The 10,620-nt window shown below is 41.0% G+C and overlaps 1 protein-coding gene across 4 annotated transcripts in view; it reads left to right on the plus strand.

Annotated features, from left to right (window-relative positions):
- Nucleotides 1-10,620, plus strand: part of LOC122552699 (muscarinic acetylcholine receptor M3-like) — a 335,328-nt gene that overhangs the window by 86,027 nt on the left and 238,681 nt on the right. For 2 of the 4 annotated variants that reach the window (XM_043695579.1, XM_043695573.1), the window contains exon 1: nucleotides 4,121-4,355. The exons of the other annotated variants lie outside the window; for them this stretch is intronic. The gene's annotated coding sequence lies outside the window, so the exon portion shown is untranslated. Of the gene's footprint in view, nucleotides 1-4,120; nucleotides 4,356-10,620 lie in introns of those variants that run through there. 4 annotated transcript variants of the gene reach the window in all.

Below are 10,620 nucleotides of genomic sequence, written 5' to 3' on the forward strand. Positions count from 1 at the left end.
TTGTACTCTATGCTACTTTCTCCCCACCCCCACCCTCCTCTAGCTTATCTCTCCACGCTTCAGGCTCACTGCCTTTATTCCTGATGATTGGCTTTTGCCCGAAACGTCGATTTCGAAGCTCCTTGGATGCTGCCTGAACTGCTGTGCTCTTCCAGCACCACTAATCCAGAAACTAGTTAATGATTGCCAACCAGAATAGCACTCATATATCCACACTCTTTGCTTCTCGTTAGTCAATCAATCCTCTATCATGCTAATACTTTACCGATAATGCCATGCATCTTTACCTTTTTTAGCAGCCTCTTGTGCGGCACCATGTCAAAGGCCTTTTGGAAATCTTGGTACACCACATCCACTGGGTCCCTGTTGTCCACTGTGCTCACAATATCTTCATAGAATTCCAAAGGATTAGTTAAGCATGACCTGCCCTTCATGAACCCACGCTGTGTCTGCCCAAACAGGCCACGTCTATCTAGATGCCTTGCTATTTTTTCCTTGATAATAGATTTAAGCATCTTCCCCACTTCAGAAGTTAAGCTAACTGGTCAATAATTTCCCATCTTTGTCTAACTCCCTCTTTAAACAGTGGCGTCGCATTAGCTGTTCTTCTACCAAAGCGGACAACCACACATTTTTCAATATTATAATGCATCTGCCACGCTTTGCCCACTGACTCAGCCTGTGCAAATCACACTGAAGTATCTCTGCAGCCTCTTTACTGCTCACCCTCCCACTCAGCTTTGTGTTATCTGCAAATTTGGAGATATTACATTTAGTTCCCTCATTCAAATCATTCATATATATTGTGAGTAGCTGGGGTCTCAGCACTGATTACTGCGGTAGACCATTAGTCACTACCTGCCAATCAGATAAAGACTCGTTTAATTCATTTGTTTTCTGTCCACCAACCAATCAGTAAATAATCTCCAATCCCATGCACTTTAATTCCACACACTTGTCCCCACACTATTTCTGGGGATGGCAAGACTATCCTCAGCATGCACCCAACCTTCAAGTTCCCTACCAGAATGGAAAGCCCATTTGGTCAGGCAATGTTTTTGAAGGCCAGCACACCAATTTCGGAAATTTCTTAACATCTGCAATCCATCCTGAAGATGAAAATGCTGTCCAATGTTCTCTTTGCTCACCATCACTGTGATTCTGACTGTCTTTTTTTTGCCCACAAGATGTCCTTGGTTGAATCAGCATAGGTACAACAAATAGCATCGGAGATATCATCCGCCCTCTAGATTTTTTTTCCTGTGCTCTCCAACCCAATACTTTCAAAAGCACAGAATTACACATTATTCCCCATTATGTGCCCCCACCACCATAATTATCTTCTTTTTTCTTCCACATCTTTCCACCCCTAGGGTTTTCTCTGTCCTCACCATTCACTGGGTCTAAATGATCCATGTTGTAGTCAAATAGTCATTAACAACAAGCTCAAAATGATATAAAGAATTATTAATGTAAGAATCAAAATGGAACAGTTGAAACTTGATTCATATATTATTTCTCTCTCAGGTTTAGATTATGTTCTGTCAGTTTTTCATATTGCAAGGATTATCAAAGGCCATTTGACCCAAATTGTCCATGATGCGGCAAGCAAGCCTCCTCCTCTATTCTTTTTTCTAAATCTACTATTGTGACCAGTTATTTCATTACCTCTCATAGATTGTCTCATTTCCTTTTCAGTGCAACTAAACCATTTGTCTCACCTCTCCCAATGGTAGTGAGTTCCACATTTGTACCACACTCTGATTAGATTCTTCTGAATTCTATAGGATTACTTGGTGACTATCACATATTGAGAGCCTATAGTGTTTTCTGCCTAGCATTTCTGTATTTCTCTTCATTCCTGTTTATTGGTTTTGACAAAATCCATAACAGTTTCATTCAGCTTTTCTTTGCTGTCAATGTTAATGTTTCTCTTTTTTTTTGTTTCCCTATTTATATGGTTGTATGTGTGTATATCTCTCATTTGCTCGCTCTATCTCTGTCTATTCAAGTTTTTGTATATTTTATTCCTTCTCTCTTTGGATATCTGGTTTATCTATGTTTGCTGGTTCCTTTCCTCCCACTTATTTGTTTCTCTGCTCTTCTTTAATCAGAGCCATCATCTCTGTTCAGACTTATCTGTTCTTATCCATATGATATCCAATTGTCTTTGGTATTGTAAGGCTGTCCCCTGTTTCTCAGATTGTCCCTGCCACCTGATAGTAATGATATGAGAAGTCAAAGCAATAACACCTTATGTGGATCTTTTGGTACTCACTTGTGATTCATTTCCTCTACTCTGTTAAGCGTAACATTTTTGCTGAACCACATGTGTCTTTCCATCTCCCCTTGACCTCTGACTGGAAGAGGGAAGCAAGTGTGCATTGAAAATGTACAGCTGCAGGTCACTAGTGAATTGCTGAATGTCAAGACTAGTGGACGAGGGAGAAAAAAGCATGTCCGAACTCAGTAAGACTTGATTATAGTCTTTGCTACATGATTCGGTTTCATGTTAAACCTACTTTTGCTACAAAGCTGCACTGCAGAGGAAGCTGTCTGTATTGGCTGGATACAACAGTCCAAAAGATTCTTTAATTTTCCTTTTGCATTTCACTCACTAAACGAGCAGATGTAATTACAGGACGATTTAAAGAGAAAATACATTGTTTGCCCTTGATGGTTTCAGGTATAAATACATGCTAATGATCCCCAAGGGCCAAGAAAGCCCCAAATTGATTTCCTGCTCTGGTGCTGAATTAGCTGCTCTCACATTCTCTTGTGGCTTTCGACTGGGGAAAGACATAAAGTGTCCAATTTATCAGTGTCTATCGGAATGGCATTCTTTCTGCTAGATGTCAGAGAAGGACAAGATCTGACTTGGTTGCAATGCACCCATTGGCAAATGCCACAAGGGCATTCACTGCCTGGGCTCAGAACTTGAAAGTTAACCATTTTCACAAGGGGTGCCACAAGAGCTGACACACCAACACTAGCTGCTACATCCTCAAGAGAATGCACGGTTAAGGGAAATAAAATACTGTTCTGGTTAAGTAGTCACAATTAGCCATCAATTAGTTTCAAACTATAACTCATCCCTGGAGTACTGTTGACATTCAGAAGCTGGAAAGCTTCTCTGTTGTGGGTTGTCATTTGTTTTACAGAATGAACCAATAGAATTGCAAATCTTTGTTCCTTGTAAAATAATAATAATGCAAGTGATCTTCAAGGATTAATAACCATTCTGCTGAATGACTTACAAATACTGAGAAAGAGTTATAAATAATATGGTTGGCCATAGTGACATACTCAGAAGGTTGGTTTTAGAATTTTACTGTGATCTCATCATATCTGTGTATTAAGATTCTGTTCACATCAGCAGTTGCTATTAGAAGTTGGAAAACCATTGGGAGATTTAATTTTAAAATGGCGATCGATTTTCTTTTCCCCATTCTGACAGATTAGTGAATGGAATACTAGGACTAATTTAAACAATGGGCTCAAAGACGTGGCATCACTGGGCACTTTTGAAACCAATGCCAGTGACAGGTTTATCATTGTTGCTTAGCAAAGAATGATTACATGCACCTCCCTTGTCAATTATTGCTTAAATATATAGCAAGACCTTTGGAATATTTATATAATTAGAAAGTAATGTACAGAGAACTTCTGTGCTAAATCTCGGCTGCAGCAACTTTTACTTAAACATGCTGGCAATGTCTACCTCTTATGGATTGTGGATTTATATTAAATTGCTTTAATATTTAGTGATTTAATTCATTTATAGGTAAATCTTTAAGTAGAAGTTGTATCAAATTGTGCATAATTTGGGGAAGTAAGCTGTATGGGAGGCAGGGTCAATTGCAAATGCTATTCAATGCATTTTAATAGCAGAATGGAGTTGGAAATGACCTTTGTAGCATCATCCATGAAGCTGAGCAAGTGTGTGACCTGAACAGAGCAGCACAGCTTGCTGCCCTGTGCATTCGACATTCCTCAGCTATCCTTCAAATTCACAGCGTGCATATAGATCAAGTAGGTGTGCCAGCCATGACATCACCAGCACAGCAACAAATCAGATCGGCACATGGGCGGCATCAATTTCCAAGCGCCTGAAGGTATTTCCAGTACTGTATGTACTGGGCAGTGCAACAGAGGTTCGAAGCCAACAAGCAGACGGTAATAGACAGCGCGAACACGGCAAGGGACTAACTGAAAGGAGACGGAAAGTACCACAATGAGAGGGACCCGTTAGAATTGGCCAAGTTTTGCTTTGGTGGATTATTGCATACAATGGGACAGCCAAGTTACTTGTTCAGTCTGTCACATCCAAACCGTACCTGCGGAGAATGGGAAAGGTAAGCGCTGCTTGTTTTTTTGGGAATATTCACAGAAGAACCGATTCTCATTGCAGTGTTGATAATATTTGCGAAGGATGCCACATTGTCAGATAGGTGACGGGTAAAAAGCAGGTGTATCCACCCACCCCCTCCCAAAATAAGGCACGCCTGCTGAACGCTGTAGTTTAGCGAAGTTTTCATCGGAAGCCGGCTCCTAATGTCAGAGCATTGAACCTGTCGTAAGGGACGAATTCTTTTCCTCTTTTTTTTTCTCTTTCCCCCGGGTAATCAGGGTGTTTTTTTCCCTTTAATTCCCCCCCTCAGCACCTTGGAGATCACACTTTCAAAGTGCTTTGAAGGCTAGTTATAATTTGATGAGGGGAAGTAACTGGGGGCTGTGTCGCACTGTCTGGTGTTGGATCGAGTGAAGAGGTCGGTGTGACCCGAAGTGTAGACCCTGGCGAGCGCAGAGCTCCAATCGGGCCAGCCTTGCTCAGTGAAGTCGGTGGTAATCTGTTTTACTGCTGAGTAATAATTTGTGGGTGCGTTCAGCTCAGGGAACCACATTTGAGTTTTGATCACCTGTTTTCCGTCACCGGGTCTTTGCCCGGATGGATCTCTTTTGACTTTTTTTTTAAAACAAAAGCTACCAGTTATTTCATTCTGCCAGTCTCCGAGAGCCAAGCGGATCAATGTAAACGTGGAGCAATAGATGCTGAGGGGGAATATACAAACTGGCTGGTGGGGAACGATTGGGACACTTCAGGGCGACTGTGGGAAGTTGGGTCAGTCAGAAATCAGATTTCCACCTGAAAAACAGTAGTCATTAATTAGTGGTTAAAACGCCTGGCTAGTGTGTTCATTTATTTCCGTGAACAGCCTGTCGAGATCACTGCAATTACACTTTGCCATTCGTAAAAAATAAACAGCAAGCAATTAATCTTGTGACCGCCGGCTGCCTTCCCCCTTGCTGTGTTTTTTTCTCCCTTCCTCCTAATCAAACAATCCAAACCCTGACACGGAACCAACCCGGTTGCAATCATTCATAGATTGATAGATTTAAGCAAAAAAGCTAACTGATGTCAAACTGCTGGGTGAGATGATGTGGCAAAAGGTTCCTACGTTTTCTTTTCAATGAATGGTCAGAGATTTGGTAGACTTTTGAATGAAACAGCAGACTCCCCTGAAATGCCTTGTCTCTGTCACATTTTGCTAAGGTTAAAAGTTGGGGCATGTTTGCATGGATTGACCCTTCAGTAATTATTAAGAAATAAAAGCAGATTTTCAGCCCTGAACTTCCCACAGTTTCTAAAGCAAAAAGTGAATGTGTATCCTTCACAAAGGTGAAAATGTGCTTTGCTATAAATTGAGATCTTCAATAATCAGAATCAACAATCAATTACAGGTGTAGTGCAGTTCAAAACTCCATGGATCGCTTGAATTTTTTTTGTTTTCGATAGGATTAGGTGAGAATTGTATATCGGGGATATATCTGCTTCAGCACTTCAACAGTTAATTGTATCTCTTTGGATGTCTGCAATGCAGTATCAGGCTTTAAAGGGTTAAGAAACATCTGATAGTCCCTTTATTATTAAATTCTGTGAGAGAATAGAGGATAATTCTTCCAATAGCAGGAACATCATCCTGCCTCGAGGACATATCAGCTGTCATCAATGAAACCACAGTCCCAAGTTGGAAGTACCCTCCCCCATCCATAGGTTAAAAGGGAGACTCTGTGCCACTAATTAACATGATTCAGATTTCGAGCCCCTACTCTCTGACCTAAGGAATCACAGGTTGGCTGAGATAAGTGGGTTTGGTCTTGCTGGGCTATCGGGAGGCGGGGGAAATCAACTATGGATTCTGCTGCTGGTCACTGTCCTTTTTAAGTGTGTGCAAAATGTTGTCAACAACAAATTTGGGCTTGATTGCGAGTCACCCATGGTTAAATAGTCTGCCGTAACACACTGCCTGTGTTCTTAGAACAAGACTGGACATATACTGGCTTGCCACTGGAATCATATCCCAATTATAGCCTGTGCACACATTTTGGACAAAAATGGGACTGCAAATTTCTACCAAAATAAGCTGCATTAAAGCACAGCTTTTTCTTTTAAAATGAACATGTGTTGCCATCTTCTTAATGTAGCCAAGTCAAGATTGCGTTATTAAATGGCCAGATCGTGATGTGATCTGGACTCCCCTTGGTTAAATCAAACTGGTTACTCACTATAGGTCACAATTGTTTTCTATGTAGCTTTTCCTTCTGTAAATGTGCAAAACATCAATTTTTTTCTTTAAAATTGTCTGATGACATTGTAATTTTTATGGGAATGATCCTACCTTGAAGCGACTATGACCATTTGCAATGTTACCTAAGGTTCGTATCAGGAGCATTCTGCACAAGTACACAACTGATGATCAAATGATACTCCTCGAAATGGCAACAAAGTTTTGGAAAACAAAGTTAAAGATTCTATGAATTAATTCAGCCCAAATATAGGAACATTTTTCTGTGGAGGAGACAATTTTGAAGCGAAAGGCAAAACGTGTTCCAAATATCCATACTGTGTGAAGATATGATGAAAGGATCATTACTTTTTCTGAGCTGTCAACAATTGAATGTAACTTTTTGCCCTTAAGTTAGTTTACAGGAGAGAAAAGGATTGTTATTGATCTCATGATTTCCTTAAAAATGTAAGTTTTATGGATCAGCTGTTTAGGTTTATTAATGACTCTCTAATGACTATATCTACTGAAAGTAATGACTATTTCTATCCAAATCAATTTGCATCCATTTATTCCCCTCAGTCAAAAATGTCTGAATTGTCTGACTGTGTGGAACTCTGGATCTAGTCTGTCACACGTCAAAAAAATTCTCAATCATGCTCTCTGTAAATGTTTCCATGTTTAACAATCAGAGAGCCTTTAGTCTAACATAAGGTCACTGATGTATGATTGGTGGGGGTGTCAGAGTGAGCTTTAACCCCTTCATTCTGGGTTTGAATTAAACCCAGTGATAATCTCACTACCTCTCAATTACCACTTCCTTTAATCATCCACTGCCTCCTCACCCAAGGTTTGTTTTGTCCTGAGAATATTATGAGTTAATAAATTAGAAAATGCTTTATAGTTCCAAGTGTCTCTTTACTTAATGACTATTGGAATCTTTCCGTGCCTGTACAGCCTGCAGTCAGGCAAGACAACAATGAGAAGCAAGGCATGTTTGTCCATTATGGCCTATTGCTAATTTTCTACCCCAAGCTCAAACTCCAGCCTAACCCCTTGGCGCTGTGCGGCCTCGGGCAAACCACACGGTATAAGCCACTTCCTCGCTGGGGCAAATCACTGTGTGGCTTGTCGCTGTTTCCTCTCCCGTGGCTTTCCAGCATTTCTTTCCATTCCATGAATGAACATGTCTGAGTCTGCAGCTTTCACTTCACTGTCATTACCATTCACCACTGTTTCCTATGGATTCCACCCTGGATAAGTTCAGGGTGCTTTCGGTCCACATCTGCAGGGCCTTCACCCCAATTTGGTCTATTCTCAGGACAGCTCTGAGCAGATTTTAGGTGCATAATGCCTTTTAATTGATGAAAGGTATCTAAGACCACAACCTCAACTCTTTCAGGCTTCAGCTTCATCAGGGACTAAAAAGCAGTCGTCTGCTCCTTTCTGACGGCTGGCCAGCACATCTGATGTGACGCTGGATGATAAACAGGCGTTTCAGTCTGGGTTCTCCATGTCTGCAGTGGCAAGCACCTTCTTACTGAGAAACATCCTGCGGCTGGACCAGGGTGACCATAGGCTCAAAGTAACAGACAGGCATCTTACCTCAGCATGAAGAGGAGAACCAAGTTTAAAGTGTCATGCTTTCCTTTCTATGTGAGGCAGAAGAGCTGCAAGGTGCTTTCTGACTTTCATAGACTGCTTCATTGTATCCTTTCTTTGGAAACTACAAATCGGTCCACTATCTGATCCTAAGATATTTCCACAATCCAAAGACACTGACCTCTCACCCTTCCATGAATTAAAAAAAGTCCTGTACTCTGAGCAGGTTTTAAAAACTCCCTTAAATACTGAAGATGCTTATGGTCTGTAAATACATGCACATAGCTTTTGTAATGCGAGTGTCAGAAAATAAATTTCTATAAATAATAAGAAATGGAATAGTGCTCATTTTACAAAACTTGTAACCCACTCTACTTATATACATTTCTGCCTTTCCTCTGGGGAAGGGTCACTAGACCCGAAAAGTTAACTCCAATACCTCTTCACGGGTGCTGCCAGATTGCTGAGCTTTTCCAGCAACTTTTAATTTTGTTTCTACTTAGTTGACATCCCACCTTGGATAAGTGACAATTTCCTCAAGAAAAATAAATCCAGCAAAGGAAGTTGCTCTCTTCTATTCCAACTGCAAATGATATACCCTCACCATCGCTATTATCCTTCAGGCTGGTCCCTGTTTGTAGCAGCAGTGTCCTGTTTCATCCTGGCTGATCTTCCCTGCCGAACTCATTTTATGTTGACAGCCAACTTCCACAATTAAAGTTTAAAGTTCTGCTTCAAATGTTCAAGTCTCTTCATGACTTCATCCTTTTCCATCCTGACAACTTTATCCAGTGTTTCAGCCCCTACATCACACTCACTTCTTGAACTCTTTATTCCCATGACCCTACCTTCTTATAAATTTCCTGCTCAACGTGCTTCATTCTGAGAGCCTGTACCTTCAATGTTAGCACACAATGAATTCCCTTTCATACCTTTGTCTCACTAAATCGCCTCCGCTTCATAAACCCTCCACATTACAAGAAAATGCAGTATCTCTCTCGTCACCTTTAAGATCTTTCTTAAACACTGCAATTTCAGCACTTGGTAAGTCGCCCTGCTGATATATCCAATTTCCCCTCTACGACATTTCGTAAACATTAAAAGCATGTAAAAATGTAGTGTTATATTCATGCTTAGCTGAGCAACAGAACGAACAATCCATGCCATCTGCATGTCAATACATGCAATGCTCTTTGACAATCTTGCTTTTGTTTTGGAGCGTTGATCAACAGAATCAAAAGATTTGGCAGGTTTTGCTTTTTGCAAAATTGAGTTTTGATGTTGAGACATAAGCTGTAAAAAATAGCATTTATTTACTGGGTTTTGTGCTGCAGAAAATGTGTAGTCTCATGTTACAATATTCACTTGCATGTGACCTCTAGTGGCAGCCTTGTTCACTTGCATTAGTGTCCTTCTGCTAAGCAAGGATGGCGGTCAGGAGGAATGGGATTGGGTGCACGCAGGCAAAAGAGCAAAATGCTAAAAATTTGAGACAATAAGAAGGATGTTTGAAATATGCAGCAGGTATATTGGCATCTGAAAGGTGGGGAGGCAGCTTTTCGCATGCATAAGAACAGAGAAATTAATTCCAAGCAGGCGTGTGGATACATTGGAAACAAAATCAGAATTTATACAGAAATACAGAAATTGAAGCAGCACAGTCATTTAATGGGTACAAGCACTAAGACATTAAAGAAATTGAGCATGAGAGAACAGCTGAGGCAATGAGAGGTCTGAGGTGAGTGGCAGGAATGGAAAGGCTAACGGTCAAATATAGGGGCAGCCATCAAAACTACACCATCAGTGAGTGAGAGGGGACTGTTTACACAGGATAAACATTACAGAATTAGCAGAGGAGATACATACAACCTTTGGTTATGGAAAAATATTTCATCATTTTACGTGTATTACACAATGTTAGTGATAAGCTGTTCTACCGTAAATGTTCTACCGTCTTACAAGGATTTTTGTCATGAGATAGAACATAGAAGAATACAGCGCAGTACAGGCCCTTTGGCCCTCAATGTTGCCCCGATCCAAGCCCACCTAACCTACACTAGCCCACTATCCTCCATATGCCTATCCAATGCCCGTTTAAATGCCCATAAAGAGGGAGAGTCTACCACTGCTACTGGCAGGGCATTCCATGAACTCACGACTCACTGTGTAAAGAATCTACCCCTAACATCTGTCCTATACCTACCACCCCTTAATTTAAAGCTATGCCCCCTCGTAATAGCTGACTCCATACAAGGAAAAAAGTTCTCATGGTCAACCTTATCTAAACCCCTAATCATCTTGTACACCTATATCAAGTCACCCCTAAACCTTCTTTACTCCAATGAAAACAGCCCCAAGTGCCTCAGCCTTTCCTCATACAATCTTCCTACCATACCAGGCAACATCCAGGTAAACCTCCTCTGCACCCGTTCCAGTGCCCCCACATCCTTCC

Source organism: Chiloscyllium plagiosum, chromosome 9 (genome assembly GCF_004010195.1).
Source record: "Chiloscyllium plagiosum isolate BGI_BamShark_2017 chromosome 9, ASM401019v2, whole genome shotgun sequence".
Lineage (NCBI taxonomy): Eukaryota > Metazoa > Chordata > Chondrichthyes > Orectolobiformes > Hemiscylliidae > Chiloscyllium > Chiloscyllium plagiosum.